The 19,007-nt window shown below is 43.6% G+C and overlaps 1 protein-coding gene across 7 annotated transcripts in view; it reads right to left on the bottom strand.

The window, feature by feature from the left end:
• Positions 1-19,007, bottom strand: part of MARK2 (microtubule affinity regulating kinase 2) — a 360,912-nt gene that overhangs the window by 268,309 nt on the left and 73,596 nt on the right. The window lies entirely within an intron of this gene.

The following is a 19,007-nucleotide window of genomic DNA, read 5'->3' as shown; positions in this document are numbered from 1 at the left end:
TATTCTTAACGCATGGGTGACGTCACCGACGGAGCCCCGGTACGGACACTTTTAACTAGAAAGTTCTAGTTGGCCGCACCGCGCATGTGCGGGTGCCTTCCCGCTCGACGGAGGAGAGCGTGGTCCCCAGTTAAGATAAGCCAGCTAAGAAGCCAACCCGGGGAGGAGGGTGGGTCGTAAGAATATCTGCCTGCTGTCCCTGGATAACACCTGTTACGGTAAGTAACTGTGCTTTATCCCAGGACAAGCAGGCAGCATATTCTTAACGCATGGGTGACCTCCAAGCTAACAGAGAGGGAAGAGGGATGGTTGGCCATTAGGAAAACAAATTTTGTAACACAGATTGGCCGAAGTGCCCATCCCGTCTGGAGAAGGCATCCAGACAGTAGTGAGAAGTGAATGTGTGAACTGAGGACCAAGTGGCAGCTTTGCAGATCTCCTCGATGGGCGTGGAGCGGAGGAAAGCCACAGAAGCAGCCATAGCTCTGACCCTGTGGGCCGTGACAGCACCTTCCAGTGAGAGACCGGCCCGAGCATAACAGAACGCAATGCAGGCAGCAAGCCAGTTAGAAAGCGTCCGTTTAGAGACAGGGCGACCTAGACGGTTAGGGTCGAAGGACAAAAAGAGCTGAGGGGACGAGCGGTGAGCCCTGGTACGGTCAAGGTAGTATGCAAGGGCACGCTTACAGTCCAGCGTGTGTAATGCCTGTTCCCCAGGATGAGAATGGGGCTTAGGGAAAAAGACAGGTAACACAATGGATTGGTTGAGGTGGAAGTCCGAAACCACCTTGGGAAGAAATTTAGGATGGGTACGCAGAACTACCTTGTCATGGTGAAAAACAGTGAAAGGTGGGTCAGCGACCAGTGCATGTAGCTCACTAACCCTCCTGGCAGAGGTGATGGCAATGAGGAAAAGCACCTTCCATGTCAGAAATTTGAGTGAAGTTGTGGCAAGAGGCTCAAATGGAGGTTTCATGAGGGCTGAGAGAACCACGTTCAGGTCCCAGATGACTGGAGGAGGCTTCAGCGGTGGTTTGACATTGGAGAGGCCTCTCATGAACCGGGAAACCAGGGGATGAGCCGTGAGAGGTTTTCCGAGGATAGGCTCATGAAACGCAGTGATGGCACTGAGGTGGACTTTGATTGAGGTAGACTTGAGGCCAGCGTCGAAGAGAGAAAGCAAATAGTCCAGTATAGTTTCTACCGCCAATGAGGCGGGATCGTGATGATGAAGTAGACACCAAGAGGAGAACCGGGTCCACTTCTGATGGTAACATTGGAGGGTGGCCGGTTTCCTGGAGGCATCCAAAATACGACGGACAGGCTGAGACAGGTTCTCTGGAGAGGTCAGCCCGAGAGAAACCAAGCTGTCAGGTGGAGCGAGGACAGATTGGGATGCAGTAGAGACTGATGCTGCTGTGTAAGTAGAGTAGGAAACACAGGAAGAGGAATGGGCTCCCTGGAGCTGAGCTGGAGCAGGAGGGAGAACCAGTGTTGGCGAGGCCACCGAGGAGCGATGAGAATCATGGTGGCTCTGTCCCTGAGGAGTTTGAACAATGTCAGCAACATCAGAGGTAGTGGAGGAAAGGCATAGAGGAACCGATTCGTCCAGTCGAGCAGGAATGCATCCGGGGCCAGACGGTGAGGAGAGAAGAGTCTGGAACAGAACTGGGGCAGCTGATGGTTGTGAGGGGCTGCAAAGAGGTCCACTTGCGGAGTGCCCCAGCGCGCAAAGATGGAGCGGAGTGTGGGAGGATCCAGAGTCCACTCGTGAGGTTGAAGGATGCGGCTGAGATTGTCGGCCAGGGAGTTCTGTTCGCCCTGGATATATACAGCCTTGAGGAAGAGACTGTGGGCCGTGGCCCAGGACCAGATGCGGATGGCCTCCTGACAGAGGAGGGGAGATCCGGTGCCGCCTTGCTTGTTTATGTAGTACATGGCGACCTGGTTGTCTGTGCACAGAAGAAGGACCTGAGGGTAGAGAAGGTGCTGGAAGGCTTTGAGAGCATAGAACATGGCTCTGAGTTCCAGGAAATTGATGTGATGTAGATGCTCCTGAGGGGTCCAGAGACCCTGAGTGCGAAGATCTCCCAGGTGAGCTCCCCACGCATAGGGGGAGGCATACGTGGTGATGGTCATGGAGGGGGCAGATGAAAGAGTAGACCCCTGGAAAGATTTGAGGAGTTCAACCACCATTGAAGAGATTGCTGAAGAGACGATGTCACAGAGATGGGATGAGAAAGAGGATCCGAGGTCTGTGACCATTGGTTGGCTAGAGTCCACTGAGGTGTCCTGAGGTGGAGTCATGCCAGAGGAAGTACATGGACCGTCGAGGCCATGTGGCCCAGGAGGACCATCATCTGCCGAGCTGGGATGGAGTGATGAAGGAACACCTCACGACAGAAATGGAGCAGGGTCCGTTGTCGGTCGGCGGGAAGAAACGCCCTCATCAGAGTGGTGTCCAGAACTGCTCCAATGAATTGAAGTCGCTGTGTGGGAAGCAGATGCGACTTGGGGTAGTTGATCTCGAACCCCAGGAGATGGAGGAAAGAGATGGTGTGTTGTGTGGCTTGTAGCACAAGCGGAGACATAGGAGCTTTCACCAACCAATCGTCCAAGTACGGGAACACCTGGAGGTTGTGAGACCTGAGGAAGGCCGCCACCACAATAAGGCACTTGGTGAACACCCTGGGTGATGATGCGAGGCCAAAGGGTAGCACTTTGTACTGATAGTGGCGGTGCTGTACCTGAAATCGGAGGTAGCGACGTGAAGTCAGATGGATTGGAATGTGAGTGTAGGCCTCTTTGAGGTCTAGGGAACATAGTCAGTCGTGTTGAGAGAGAAGCGGGTAAAGCGTGGCAAGGGAGAGCATTCTGAACTTTTCCTTGACCAGACACTTGTTGAGGTTCCAGAGATCGAGGATGGGACGGAGGTCTCCTGTCTTCTTGGGAACCAGGAAGTAGAGGGAGTAGAATCCCCGACCCCTTTGGTCTGGGGGTACCTCTTCGATGGCATTGAGAAGAAGGAGGGATTGGACCTCCCTCAGGAGGAGGGGGGATTGAGAGGAGTGAGAAACAGACTCTATGGGAGGATTGTCCGGTGGAAGAGTCTGGAAATTGATAGAGTAGCCGTGGCGAATGATGTTGAGGACCCACAGGTCTGATGTGATGACCTCCCAACGGTTGAGGAAGAGTTGAAGACGTCCTCCTATCGGCTGAGGAAGAGGCAAGGATGGTGGGAGACTGGCTATGCCCTGGAGAAAAGAGTCAAAAGGGCTGAGATGGTTTTGACTGCGGGAGAGACTTGGTCGGTGGGTGAGACTGTGAACGTGCCTGAGTCTGGTGCTGCTGACGAGGCCGGCGAGACTGTTGTTGTTGAGGCGGGTTGAGAGGTCTGGCCGAGAACCTGCGTTGATAGGAAGACTGCTGTTTGTAGGGGCGAGCAGGAGGAGTTTTCTTCTTAGGTTTGATCAGGGTATCCCACCTGGTCTCGTGTGCCGAGAGTTTCTGGGTAGTTGAGTCCAGGGACTCCCCAAAGAGTTCATCACCAAGACAAGGTGCGTTGGCAGGCGGTCTTGGTGATTAATATCGAGGTCAGAAACTCTCAGCCAGGCCAAGCGCCTCATGGCAACAGCCATGGCAGATGCTCAAGAGGTCAGTTCAAAAGAGTCATAAATGGAGCGCACCATAAATTTCCTGAGTTGGAGCAAACTGGAAAGTTGTTGTTGAAAAACCGGGACCTTACATTCAGGGATGTACTTTTGGAAGGAGGAGAGTTGTTGCACCAAATGCTTCATATAGAAGGAGAAGTGGAAGGTGTAATTATTAGCTCTGTTGGCAAGCATGGAGTTCTGATAAAGGCGCTTGCCAAATTTATCCATCGTTCTGCCCTCTCTGCCAGGAGGAGTAGAGGCATAAACACTGGAGCCCTGGGTTTTCTTTAAAGTGGACTCCATTAGAAGGGATTCATGGGGTAGTTGAGGTTTGTCAAACCCCGGGATAGGAATGACCCTATATAAACTATCCAGTTTTCGAGGTGCACCCGGTACCGTGAGAGGGTTTTCCCAATTTTTGTAAAAAGTTTCCCATAAGATGTCGTGGACGGGTAACTTTAAAAATTCTTTGGGGGGGTTGTTCGAAGTCCAGGGCGTCAAGGAAAGCCTGGGACTTCTTAGAGTCGGACTCCAAAGGGATATACAGAGCTGCCGACATTTCTCGTAGAAATTTTGTGAATGAGGACTGTTCAGGTTTGGAACTGGTATCGACCATCGATGGTTCCTCGTCCGTTGATGAAGCCTCATCATCGGTACCGGGTGGGGATTCTTCCCATAAGTCCGGGTCCCTGACGTCGGTATGCGCGGGATGGGACGGTGGTGCGGATGGCTCAGTATGGCGAGTATTAGAGAGAGATTTGCCAGAGCGCATCGAGACGGTACCGGGGGAGGAAGATCGGTGCCGGTCCTGGTCTCGGGGGAACTGGTGTCGGTCTCGATGTCGGGGAGGGTCGGCATCAGAGCGTGGTTGCACCGGAGGATGAAGTGGTTCAGCTGCGAGTACCGGCATGGAGGTGTTCAACGGTACCGATGGTGTCGACACCGGTGGTGTGGTGCGAGGCTCGTGCCGGTCCGGCACCGAAAGGAGTGGGGCCAACAGTGTGGGCAACAAGTGCTGGAGTTGTTGTTGTAGTTGCTCCTGCAGTTGGGTTTGGAGTATGGCCGCAATGCGGTCGTCCAGAGGGGGCACCGGTACCGCTTTTTTCTTTTTCGGTACCATAGGTGCCGCTCCATGCCCCGGCGATGAGGAGGCCGATGACGAGGCACTCACCGAAATCGGGGCGGAGCGTTTACAGGGTCGGCGTGATGCCGGGAGGACCGGCGTCGCCGATGTGGCAGGAGGGCGCTCAAGGGAAGTGGAAGGCTTCTTAGCCGGCTTACCTGGTGCCAGCGACCCCAAGGAAGGATCAGGCGGTGTCGAAGTAGTCGGTGCCGACTTTTGCGATGCCGTTAACGGCGCGGCTGATTCCATGGCAGATCCGGTGCCGAAAAGAATATTTTGTTGGATCTGTCTATTTTTTAATGTACGTTTTTTAAGAGTAGCACAGCGGGTGCAGGTGTCAGCCCGATGCTCTGAACCCAGGTACTGTAGGCACCAATTGTGCGGGTCAGTGAGAGATATCGGGCGTGCACACCGCTGGCACTTCTTAAAGCCCGGCTGAGGGGGCATGAAGGGAAACACGGCCTCCGCAAAATCAAAACCGGAGGCCTGTATGGTGACAACAGGCCCCGCCGGGGCCAGTTCGAAAAATAAAGAGAAAACAAAGTTTTGTTGTTTTTTTTTTTTGGAATTTAAAACGAAAAAGAAACCCGAAGGTAAAAGAAGAAAAAGGAAGACAAAAACGCGAGCGGGAAGGCAAAATCCGATATTTCAACGGCCGTTGAAAAATACATGCGTCTTCTTCGCTCCGCGGAAACGAAGAAACTGGGGACCATGCTCTCCTCCGTCGAGCGGGAAGGCACCCGCGCATGCGCGGTGCGGCCAACTAGAACTTTCTAGTTAAAAGTGTCCGTACCGGGGCTCCGTCGGTGACGTCACCCATGCGTTAAGAATATGCTGCCTGCTTGTCCTGGGATAACTGTTCTGCTCTGAAAGTATAACAAACATATTAAACACCTAATATCAATGCCACTTTCATTTTACAGTATTTATTTTGGATTTCTATATCTCTGTTCCGCATAATTTACAAAAAGAACAATTAGCAGAACGTTTGGAGGGCAGTAAAAGACTAAAACTGATTTCAGAGAATCCATTGCAATCATGACGTTATTTTAATTAACCACTGGATAGGCACTTTATCATGAATGGATATTGATGCAGTTAGTGAGACGCGATAGTAAAAGATTTGAACACACACAAACAGGATTTCAACAATAAGATAAGTACTGCTTTGGAAACGTTTTGAATGTTTCAAGTTTGCACTAAGAATTGCAAGATTAATATTAGCATTGGCTTGTTTGAGTAACGTGTGAATCATTGTGTATATGATTAATGGAAGGGAAGGAAAGGAACAGTAAAGCGCAATGACGGTTCCTAAACTATCGTGATCAGAATTGCATTAGCAAGGTGGAGGCACTGAGCATTTTACATTTATAATTATTTATTTATATATTAGTGTATTTATTTATATATTAGTGTATTTATCACATAATCACAGGGTAAATGTGATAAATTATGCAGAGCAGAGATGAAAAAACAAAATAAATAAAATGAAAGTGGCATTGATATTAGGTGGAGTGTTAGATTTGAATGCCTAATATAATAAATTGTAGTTCCCAATATATTTCAATATAGTGATCTAAACATTTTAAATGAACAAATCGAAACATCGAAATAACCATACCAATCAGAAACATTTATGGAACTCAAACATTCCCCCAATGATTTATACCCTTAAGGTCTGATTGACATCAAAATCTTAGTTTTGACTTGAACTTCTGATTGAGACAGTAGGCAGGCAGAGAGATAATTGATAGCTGTGTCATTCTGGAACTTTGCCCTATCTACTAGAAAAGATATTAGCAAGCTAAGACACTAATCTCTTTTTCTAGTGCAATAGGGATGTCATTCTGGACAGTAGGGCCATACAAAATCAGTCCAAAAAATGTAGGTTGGGACCTCTGCGCCTGCTCATAACACTGAATGCCCAAAGACGGTGTGTCCTCCCATGCTGCTACGTCCACTCTGTAGAACTTGGAGAACATGTGTAGAATGGACCAGGTTGCTGGCCTGCAAACCTCTCTGGGCGCAATCACTCAAGCTTCTACCCATGAAGAGGCTATTCTTCTTGTGGAATGTGCTTTCAAGGAGACTGATGATTGTTTGCCAAAGCCAATATATGCTGATGAGATAGCCATCCATTCCGTATCCATCTTAAAATAGCTGGTCTAGCACATCTAGCTTGACTGGTGAGCACAAATAGATGATCCGACAGTCAGAACTCATTGGTGACCTTTAAATAACATAGGATGACTCTCCTCATATCCAGCTCTCTCAGAATCCCGTTCTTTTTCTTTGACTTTGTGGTATGGAATGCTGGTAATCTTACCTCCTGATTGACATGAAACGCCAAAACGACTTTCAGCAAAAAGGACAAAACCGTAAGGACACTACCGCCTCCGTGATCCTGAGGAAGGGCTCTCTGCATGACAAGGTTTGCAGCTCTGAGACTTTGTCTTGCTGATGTAATGGCCACAAGGAAAACAGCCTTGATGGTAAGATCCAATAAGAATGCCTCCTGAATAGGCTCATATGGAGCCTGACTGAGGCAAGGCTCTTCAACAGAAACAGTTGTTTTACTGGTGGTCTGAGCCTCAGTGACCCCCCTTTATGAATCTGGCTATGTCTGGATGCGAAGCCAGAGGAGCTTTACATTCACAGGATCTAAAGCATGAGAGGCCTACCACTTGGACCCCAAGAGATGCCAATCGTTGAAACCTGCTTGGAAGAATGCTAGCAGCACTGAGATCGGAGCACTAAATGGCTCCACCTATTCCTTCATGTACCAGTGTTGAAACGTCTCCCATGCCTTAGCATAAGCGGAGACCACTATAGGCTTCTTGGCTCTGAAGAGGGAAGCAGTGACTACATCCGAGTATCCTTTGCATTCCAATCCTGCACACTCAAGAGCCATGCAGTAAGACCAAAGTGATCCAGATCTTCTATGACAACTGAGCCCTGAGATAGAAGATTGGGCTGCACCTGCAGTCCGAGACACTTGTCCCTCTGAAGACGCACTAGGTCTGTAAACCAAGGACTGCATGGCCAATCGGGTGCTATGAGTACCACTCTCCCTGGGCAGTTTGCTATCCTCTGAAGTATTCGCCCTATCATGTATCATGGAGGAAACACATACAAGAGCTCGCTCTTTGGCCATGGTTGGACTTGCAGGGGTGTCCAACCTGCGGCCCCATGAAGTATTTTGTGCGGCCCCGGTCGAGGACAATGCAGTGTTTTCTTAAGCTGCCCCCGGGTGTTTACCATCTTGCCGGCTCCCTCTTCTGTCTTGCTGCAGTGTTTGCACGTTTGTGTGGCCCCAGAAACATTTTTTTCGGCCAATGCGGCCCAGGGAAGCCAAAAGGTTGGACATCTCTGGAATAAGGCATCTAGGCCTTCACTTCCAGGCTCAGCTCTTCAACTGAAGAACTGATCCACTTTCCTGTTCCTCACCATAGCCCTCAGATCAAAGGCTGGCTGACCCCATCGAAAAACAATGGACCGGAAACACTGCTGAAAATAATGTCCACTCTCCAGGGTCTAGGGTCTGCCTGCTAAAGTAATTGGCTTTTTCATATATGATCATCAATACTATTTACAAATCAACAGAGTGACCATGGGAGCGACATTAGCCCACCTCCATGTCAAATCTGTATATAGGCAAGTTTGAAAAATTTTGGGTTTCAAGCTCACCATTTCATCACCTGATCCATAGCTGGAAACGCTATATTGATGACATTATTTTGTTGTGGAAAGACGATGAGACCCAGCTGTTAAGTTTTAATAACTGGCTGAATTCTTGTGATGAACATTTGACCTTTACTTTGAATTATTCATCAGTTGAGTTAAATTTTTTGGATCTGAAAATCACTCAGCGAAGCGATCATTTTACGACATCAACATTCATGAAACCTTACTGATAGGAATACTCTCCTACAGTATGAGAGTTGCCATCCATCAAGATTAAAAAATAGCTTACTTTTTTCACAATTCTTATGCATTAGGCATAATTGTTCATCCATTTCTTCTTTCAAACACCAAGCTAAAGAGTTACATAAGAAATTCATATGAAGAGGATATCCTAACAACATTGTAAAAAAAAAGTATATAAGAGAGCACTGTACTACAATCGGGACTTTTTATTGTCCCCAAGGCAGAAGACTAACGATGATCTGATTCAGACCTGTGTTTTACACTTCTGCTCACAAGGCACAGAAGTATCAAATATTATTAGAAAATATTGGACAGTCATCCAATCCAATCCAGTCTTTGAAGAAAATAATTTGAGAATAGCATTTTCAAGACAGCTGAATTTGAAAGATCTGTTGAGACCGTCTTCACCAAGAATACCAATAAAAGTCAGCCCTAATGCTATACTTGGTCATTACAAATGTCTTTCTTGTAGTATTTGTGATCAAACTATGCAAATCAAATCGTTCATCAATCCAGTAGATGGAAAATAATACCATTTACGTCAGTTCACTAACTGCAAAACGACATTTGTTGTTTGTTATCCAATGCCCATGCCCTAAATTATATGTTAGCAAAACTGCTCAATGTCTCCGTACAAGAATGATTAAGTCAAACCACAAATTGGGAAGACTTTCAGAACCTCTGGTTCATAAATTTACTGAACTCCTAAGACTGTAAATTTCACAACTTCTAAAGCATTCCATTCTTCAATCAGATTCAGACTGAACAGAACTACTTCACAAAAAGTGTTAAGTTTCAACACCACAGTTTGTCAACAATGGCCATCTATAAACCTCTATAAAAGGACATTGCAGCAGTAGCTACCTTCACAATTCCAGCTTACAACCCTCACAACAGAGAAGTCCTTTATTTACCACAAAGCCATACAATATCAAGGTACTGTAGATACTGTGACCAATTAGACAAGGATGAAAACTTCAAAGCCCTATATGAATCCTTCAAACAAAAAGTAATAAATCACAAAGTTATCTCCAGAAAGACTGCCATTTTATTTAACATACTCAGGGCAAACCTACTGCAGTACAAAAAGGAAAAAATAAGAAAGGAGTAACTTTGTTAGTAACATACAATCCAGAACTGGAAAACAGAGAAAAGTCTTAACCCCTATTCCTGAAGACGAGTCACTGAAAGATCTTCCCTGTTCTACCAGTGCTGGCTTTCTCTAAAATTCCACACATTGGCATCACCTGTCACCTACAATGGGAAAAGCCCACTAGTAAGTCAACATCTCCCACTGCTTGTCTGCGGAGAATCAACTTAATCTGAAACAAAAATAAGTGAACTCCTAGCAATAACTCAGAAGAGAATGGCTCAAGTCCCTTCAATATACTGCATGGCAATTCTGCCGGGACACAAGACCCTAATTAACCACATTAGAAAGACATCCAACTCTCATTCCCCCTCTATTGTAGTACATATTATTCAGTGCAGAAAATGTGCAGAAGGATGCTATGCTGGTAAGACAGACCAAATGTTGCTGAAGAATCAACTAGAACAGACACAAGATTAGGCACAACAGATAAAACCAAAGTGATACCTCCATGGGAGAGCACTTTTAAGGACCAGACCACTGCATCAATGATTTTAATGATCAAGATATTGAAAGGAAAAAAAATAATCATACAATTTTGAATGACAAGTTTCAAGTTTCAAGTTTTATTAATTTTGATATACCAACCATCAAGTTAATATCTGGCCGGTTAACAATATATTTAAAAGAAAGAGAAACTAAAAGAAACTAAAAAAAAAAGGTATTGTGTATATACAAATAACATTACCAGACGAACTAGACAGTGAGGATAGAAGGGAAGGGAGGGTGAAGTTACATATTTGAGAAGAAAAATGGAGATAGTGGGGTTAGGGGTAAAACATAATGGAGAGGGACGCTTTAAAGAAAGCGGTTATTATTGATAAATAGAATAAAAAAATAAAAATAAATAAATAATGGAATGATGGCTCTAAGTGTTAGCGAAAGCATCACGAAATAAAAAAGTTTTTAAATCTGTCTTAAATTTGTCAAGTCGTGATTCGTCGCGGAGTTGCTGTGGCAGGGAATTCCAGAGGGTAGGGGCAGTTACTGCGAAATTTACTTTACGTGTATTGTAGAAGTCTTTGATAGAGGGGATAAAAAGAAGTTTTTGATCAGTTGATCTCAGAGTGCGTGAAGAACAGTAGGGAATGAGAAGTTTGTCAAGGAAAGAGGGCAGATGAGAAAGTTTTATTTTAAAGGATAGTAAGATAATTTTAAAGGGTGATGCGGTGAGTAATAGGGAGCCAGTGTGCTTCTTTTAAAAGAGGGGTGATATGGTCGTATCTGCCTACTTTATGGATAAGTTTTATTGCAGTATTTTGTATTAGTTGTAAACGACGAATTTCTTTTTGAGGGAGGCCATTTAGAAGAGAGTTACAGTAATCGAGATGAGAAATTACTAATGAATGTATCAGGATAGTGATTGAGTTAGTTTCAAGGATAGAAGTTAGAGATCGGATGATGCGTAATTTATAGAAACAAGTTTTAACCACTGAACTTATATGATCATGAAAGGTAAGATCCCTGTCAATGATTACACCTAAAAGTGTTATCTTAGTGTCCATTTGGATTGGTGTAGATTTAATAGAGATATGTCCAATAAAAATTCTGTGGATTTGATAGGAAGTAACAAACTTCGGGATTTGTCCTTAGATTGAGGGAAAGCTTGTTTGTGTACAACCAATCATATATGGTGTTTAGTTTGTTATTAATGTCTTTGATGTCTGAAATGTTTAAAGTATTAATTGGGTGGAGGAGTTGTTATGTCATCGGCGTATGCAAAAATAGTAAAATCCGATGGATTGAGCTAATGTAAGGAGAGGAGATAAGAAAATATTAAAATAGTAGTGGTGGATAGGATAGAACCTTGAGGGACACCATAGGAGTGAGTTGTGGCTGCAGAGGAAGTATTGTTTATAATGTACTATATTGTGACGTTCATTAAAGAAGGATGTAAACCATAAGAGAGCTGAACCTGAAATACCGCAATCTTAAGTCTATTGATCAGAAGAGAGTGATCGATGGTGTCAAAGGCAGCTGCTAAATCCTAGGGAAATAAGAACCACAGATTTTTGATGGTCATGATAGTATTGAATGGTAGAAAATAAGGCCTAATAGCGATAGTTCTGTAGAATGGGATGAGCGGAATCCTGTTTGGCAAGGATGTAGAGCATGGGTTTTTTTCGATAAATTCAGAGAGTTGGGAATGAATGATTTTTTCTGTTAATTTAGAGATCGTAGGCAGATTAGCGATGGGGCGGTAAATTTTTGGGTAATGAGGGATCTAAATTGTATTGTTTGAGTTTGGGAAAAATAAGGGCTGTTTTCCATGCTTTTGGTACGGTATAATCAGAAAAAGATTTGGATATCATTGCTGAAATGAATGGGCCAAAGAAAGAAAAAAATTTGATGAGAATGGAAGGTGGGATACTTTCCATGGGATTGTTGGATGTGTTTAATGATTGTAAGATAAGATGGAGATTTGTTAATGAAGGCATTTTGAAATTTGAGAGGGTGCTGAAGGAAAGTTGTAAAGAGTCGTTAGAGTTTTGAGAAGAGGAATCGGGAAGTAAAGGTCCGAGATGAGATCTAATATTTTTAATTTTATTGTCAAAGAAATGTGATAGTTCGTCAGCGTTAGGTTGGGTAGAGGGAGATAGGATTTTTTTCCTGGAGTATTTAGAAAGTGATTGAGCTATGTTAAAGAGATTAGAAGAGTTACGAGTAGAAGTAATCAATTTTGAAAAATATTCTATTTTTGTTTGTTGTATAGTTTTTTTGTACTGAAAGGCTTTTTCTTTATATGTAATAAGCAAATTATTGAGTCGGGATGTGCGCCATTTGTTTTCAATAGAATGAAGTTGTCTACGGAGTAAGGCGAGATTTTGGTTGAACCAGGGTTGTTGTTTTTTATGATTTTGTTTTGAATTTAGGTGTATTTCGACTTGGGGTGCCAAGGAGTCTAATAGTGATTTGGTGAGGTTTCCCAAACTGAAAAACTGTTCTAAAATAGAAAGAGTAGAGAAGTCTTCAATATTTAGATCAAAAGAAGCTAGGATTGCAGATTGAGTTAAATCATTGGTCTTGCGGGTATAATATTTATTCTGTTGTTGTGTTGATTGGTTGATGCTGGAAATCTTGGTGCCATGTAATCAAGGTGTGGTCAGACCATGGTATAGTATAGAATTGGAAGTTTTGGAAGAGATGTTTGTTCAGTGTGGGGCAAAGAACCATATCTAGAGTATTTCCTGCAAGATGGGTAGGCATTGAGATGAGGGGAGATAGTGATAGGTCAGAGATCAGTGTTAAAAAATTCAGATGTATTAGGATGATTAGGGGAGTTAAAATGAATGTTAAGTCTCCTAATATTATGGAATTAGGGTAGGCGATATTAAAATCTGATATAGTAGAGATGAGAGATGAGAGTATTGTTTTTGTTATTGGAGGGGGGAGGTAGATAAGAAGGAAATTAAAGGAGAGGGAATATTTTATAGTGAATTGAAGAATTTCAAGGTGTGAGTATGTAGTTTGGTTAGAGAAATTTGGTTGGAGGGAAATGGGATTGTGATAAATAACAGCTAGGCCGCCTCCTTTTTTATTTTGACACAAAAGATAAATAAGGATCTGGGTTTCTCGACACAATGAACATTTGAACTGACTGTTAGCCTTCTGATTACCCTAACATTATGATATTCACTTACATTCCTTGAGGGCTACATGGGTCAAATTTTCAGGACATCTCTAATATTGCTACTATTTATCATTTCTATAGCACTGAAAGGCGTACACAGCATGTTCATTTAACATGCAATATACAGCCCCAGCTCAGAAGAGTTTATGCGTGAGATTTGCATACATGCAATGCTCATTCATGTATCAGACTATCGATATTTAAGGGCTTTGCCAACAAAATTCCATTCAATAATCATAATTTCAGTTTTGCATTACACACTGGCACAGTTATCAACTATGGTGTCAAACAGGCTGCTGAAGATTTATTTTCCAAGGCCATCTTCCAAATTGCACATGCTCACATCATTTTAAATTTATCCAACGGTCTTCAATTTTATATATAAATGTTTCTTGTGAGGATCACCAATCGAACTCTTACCAAGATATATATCAAGCTCAATATATACCTCAAACTCCTCACCTCTAATGTATAATCCTTAGCTCCTCAGAAGTACCACCTGGACTCAAAAGCTTTCACAGCCCTAGGCTTTATGTACTACCTCCTCACTGGAGCCATTATCAATTTTTACTCACAAACTTTATTTATTAATTTTGATTGAACAACCCTTCTAGCATATTTCAAGGGTACTTAGCTTTTAATTGTGGTCTTCTTTTGAGGGAAATAGGAGCCAACATGTTTCACCCACAGAAGGTTTTTTTCAAGGCTTATCATCCCTTAACATATATGGCCACTGAATGTTGATTCATTTTAAAACACAAATTCAGAATCACAAAATAAAGTAAGAATATCAAGGTGGGAATGTGCTTATTTCAGCAGCTGTGTGTAAGTCAGCTGTCAGAACAGTATGCAGGAATTTAAAAAAAAAAAATGGTTTAGTTGGGTTCTGGAATGTACACAAGAAGAAATGTCAGCTTCTGAAAGTTGGTTCAAGTTTTTGCAGTTCTTTGCTCCCCAGGAATATATTTGCATCAAGGGGTGTGTCTTTAAAAAAGTGCACTAGCCTTCCAGCCACACCTGTACATTAACAGATTCTTTCCTTAGGATGAGCAAGAAACACACAATGAAAAAACTAAACCAGCCATGAACACCTGCCAGCCTTGTGATTCAAACTGTCTTGGAGCTTTCAGGCAGGATAAACGTTGGTGATGCTCAATTTATTTACATTATATATACTTGAATATAAACCAAGATTTTGGGGCCAAAAAAGAGTATCAAAAATAGGGGTCTGTTTATATTTGGGTCTGTGCCTGCCCTCCACCCTACTCGGACCTGTTGCAGGCCTCCCATGGGCCTGCCTGAAGTTCTGGTGGTCCAGCAGTGAGCCAGAACAGGAGCGATCCTTCCCGCATCCTATCTCATCAAACTCTAAACCACCCCACCTCCCTGACCCCTGCAGGCCTTACCTTTATAGCTCTGGTGATCTAGCAGTGAAGCAGGGCCAGAGCGATCTTCTTACGCTCCTGCCCCATGAGAGTCATGATCAAAAATGCCTGCCGTGAGTTCCCATGAGACTGCAACAGGAACTCACGGCAGGCATTTTTGATCGTGGCGCTCATGGGGCAGAAGTGTAGGAAGATCATTCCTGTCCCGTTTCACTGCTAGATCACCAGGGCTTTAAAAGGTAAGGTCTGCAGGAGTCAAGGAGGTGGGGTGGTTTACAGTCAGCCAGGATAGGATGTCCACTGGATCACCAGGGCTTCAGGAAGGCCTGTAGTGGGCATCTGGGGCTGAGTAGGAAGGGAAGGAGGGAGGAAAGGAGGGCTAGGTGCAAGGCTGAAACAAGGCTGCCCTGTGAACTTCTAAAAGCTAAGTTACTCAACATTTCATATTCTGCTCTTTTCACTGGTTTTCAGCATTATATCTGCTTAATTTCTCTTCTCCTCCCTGTTTCTTACTAAAAAAAATATAAAAAAGCACAAAAAAAATCCTTCTCTTTCCTCTGTTAAATCTTATTTCCTCTTCCTGCAGTTTTGTTTAAAATACTGTGTTTTAGGTGGTATAGAGCCTATATTTCTGGTGCCTGTGGCTCAGGGTGACTAAAGTAGGGAAAATCCTGTTATAAATCCTGTGTTTTAGGGTAGCACTGATAGAACCTGCGTTTTTGTTTAAAATACTGTGTTTTAGGTGGTATAGAGCCTATATTTCTGGTGTCTGTGGCTCAGGGGGACTAAAGTAGGGAAAATCCTGTTATAAAATCCTGTGTTTTAGGGTAGCACTGATAGAACCTGCGTTTTTGTTTAAAATACTGTGTTTTAGGTGGTATAGAGCCTATATTTCTGGTGTCTGTGGCTCAGGGTGACTAAAGTAGGGAAAATCCTGTTATAAATCCTGTGTTTTAGGGTAGCACTGATAGAACCTGCAGTTTTGTTTAAAATACTGTGTTTTAGGTGGTATAGAGCCTATATTTCTGACTCACTAGTTTTTAGCCATTGTGACTGATTAGGTGGAGAAGGGAGGGGCTCTGTTTTACTTCTAAGGTTAATTGCATTATCTTTGGGACATTGCTGAAACAAGGCTGCCCTGTGAACTTCTAAAAGCTAAGTTACTCAACATTTCATATTCTGCTCTTTTCACTGGTTTTCAGCATTATATCTGCTTAATTTCTCTTCTCCTCCCTGTTTCTTACTAAAAAAAATATAAAAAAGAACAAAAAAATCCTTCTCTTTCCTCTGTTAAATCTTATTTCCTCTTCCTGCAGTTTTGTTTAAAATACTGTGTTTTAGGTGGTATAGAGCCTATATTTCTGCCTTACTAGTAGTCTTACTTATAGTCCCACCAACCCCAGGGACCACTATTCATATATAGAGACCCATATAATCAGGACTTCACAACCAATCAAGATGACCTTTATTCTATGCAATCACTGTGGTGCTTTAATTCCAAGACATACTATTTGGAGGCTTAAGGCTTGCCCCATCTGTCTTCAACTTGCCAGTATTAAGGAGGAGCTCTGCAAACTTAAACAGGAATTGAATACAATTAAAGCAGCTTCCATCACTCCACAAAATCATACCAACTTACCACCTCTACCTCAAAGAATAAAACAGCCCAGGAATAAATGGGTCACAGTAGGCTCAGGAAGACTGCGACATGTAACACAGAAACATCCACCTTCACTAATATTACCTCTACAGAATTCCTTCGCTCCACTAGTGCACTGCGATACTCAGGAAAACAGAAGGGAGGTGGGACTGGAACCAATGAAGGAAACTCAAGAGAACAAGAACACCCTAAGTACAAATAAAAAAGCCAAAAACAGAAAACTATTACTGTTGGGGGATTCCATCATCAGAGGCATTAACCTTGGAACACAGGGCGAGGAGTCCAAAATAGTGAAATGTCTTCCAGGATCCTCAGCTACCAGGAGTTCCAGGCAAATACTGACTATAATTAAGGAAGAAACTAAGGATTTTAACACTGATGTTGTTATCCATCTGGGAACAAATGACCTGGCCAACAACTCCACACTTGCAGCACAGAAAGCTTTTCGGGAGCTTGGTGAGGGCGTGAAACCTTTTGTAAAGACTTTAGCTTTTTCTGAAATACTGCCTGCATATGGAAAAGGAGAGCAAAGAATGAAAAACACAGAGGACTTTAATAGATGGCTCAGAGCCTGGTGCCATCAAGAAGGCTTCAGGTACATAGGAGGATGGGGAAATACATGGAAGGACAAGAAGCTATATTGCACTGATGGGCTACATATTACTACAGCAGGAAAAAGAAACCTTGCAGAGAAATTTAGACAATATTTTTCTAGGCATTTAAACTAGAAGGTGGGGGTGGTGTATGTACGAAGGACAATTATAGAGACCACCCCCGGCAAAAGAAAAGATGTGATAGTAGTAAAGGTTGCAACATAAGCAATATCAGCAACTCATTTCTTAGTATTGCAACGGAAAGTGAAACGACACAAAAATCCATACGAAAAAGGAGATTATCGCTGAAAAATAGCTGGAAAGCGATGACCACAAATGCTCGCAGTCTAAGCAACAAAGTTCATGATCTGCAAGCCCTGATATTAGAGGCAGATCTAGATATTGTTGCTATCACAGAGACATGGTTCAGTGAATCACATGGATGGGATGCAAACATACCGGGATATAATCTTTTTAGGAAGGACAGAGATGGTCATAAAGGTGGAGGAGTAGCTCTCTATGTAAAGATCAATATCCAAGCGACCGAAATGCAAGGGACCTGGGGAGAGGAAGAAGCAATATGGATTGCTCTGAAAAGAGAAGATGGAACTTCTATCTACGTGGGTGTAGTCTACAGACCTCCGACTCAATCGCAGCAAATTGATAAGGATCTGATTGTGGATATCCAAAAGTTTGGAAGGAAAGAGGAGGTTCTGCTGTTGGGAGATTTCAACCTGCCGGATGCGGACTGGAATGTTCCGTCTGCGGAATCGGAAAGAAGTAGGGAGATTGTGGATGCCTTTCAAGAGGCTCTGCTCAGACAAATGGTGACGGAACCCACAAGGGAAAAAGCGATATTGGATCTGGTCCTCACAAATGGAGAGAGTATCTCTAATGTTCGAGTGGGTGCTCACCTGGGTAGTAGCGATCATCAAACGGTTTGGTTTGATATAACGGCTAAAGTGGAGAGCGGCCGCACGATACTTAAAGTCCTAGATTTCAAACGTACGGACTTTAATGCAATGGGAAAGTACCTGAAGAAAGAGCTGTTAGGATGGGAGGACATAAGAGAAGTGGAAAGACAGTGGTCTAAGCTGAAAGGAGCGATAAAAATGGCTACGGACCTTTATGTGAAGAAAATCAATAAAAACAAGAGAAAAAGGAAGCCGATATGGTTCTCCAACCTAGTGGCTGAGAAAATAAAGGCGAAAGAGTTGGCGTTCATGAAATATAAAAAAACCAAGAAGAGGAGAGCAGAAAGGACTACAGGGTGAAATTGAAAGAAGCCAAGAGAGAAATACGTTTGGCGAAGGCACAGGCGGAAGAACAAATGGCTAAAAATGTAAAAAAGGGAGATAAAAATTTTTTCAGATATATTAGTGAAAGGAGGAAGATAAAAAATGGAATTGCTAGGCTAAAAGATGCTGGGAACAAATATGTGGAGAGTGATGAGGAGAAAGCAAATGTGCTAAACAAATACTTCTGTTCTGTGTTCACAGAAGAAAATCCTGGAGAAGGACCGAGATTGTCCGGCAAAGTTACACGAGAAAATGGAGTAGATTCTGCGCCGTTCACGGAGGAGGGTGTTTATGAGCAACTTGAAAAACTGAAGGTGGACAAAGCGATGGGACCAGACGGGATCCATCCCAGGATACTAAGGGAACTCAGAGAGGTTCTGGCGAGTCCTATTAAAGACTTGTTCAACAAATCTCTGGAGACGGGAGTGATTCCTGGGGATTGGAGGAGAGCGGATGTGGTCCCTATTCATAAAAGTGGTCACAAGGATGAAGCAGGAAACTACAGGCCGGTGAGCCTCACTTCAGTTGTTGGAAAAATAATGGAAGTGTTGCTGAAAGAAAGGATAGTATATTTTCTTGAATCTAAT

The sequence above is a fragment of the Geotrypetes seraphini genome, chromosome 8 (genome assembly GCF_902459505.1).
Source record: "Geotrypetes seraphini chromosome 8, aGeoSer1.1, whole genome shotgun sequence".
NCBI lineage: Eukaryota > Metazoa > Chordata > Amphibia > Gymnophiona > Dermophiidae > Geotrypetes > Geotrypetes seraphini.
This window is presented reverse-complemented; position numbering and strand designations above follow the sequence as displayed.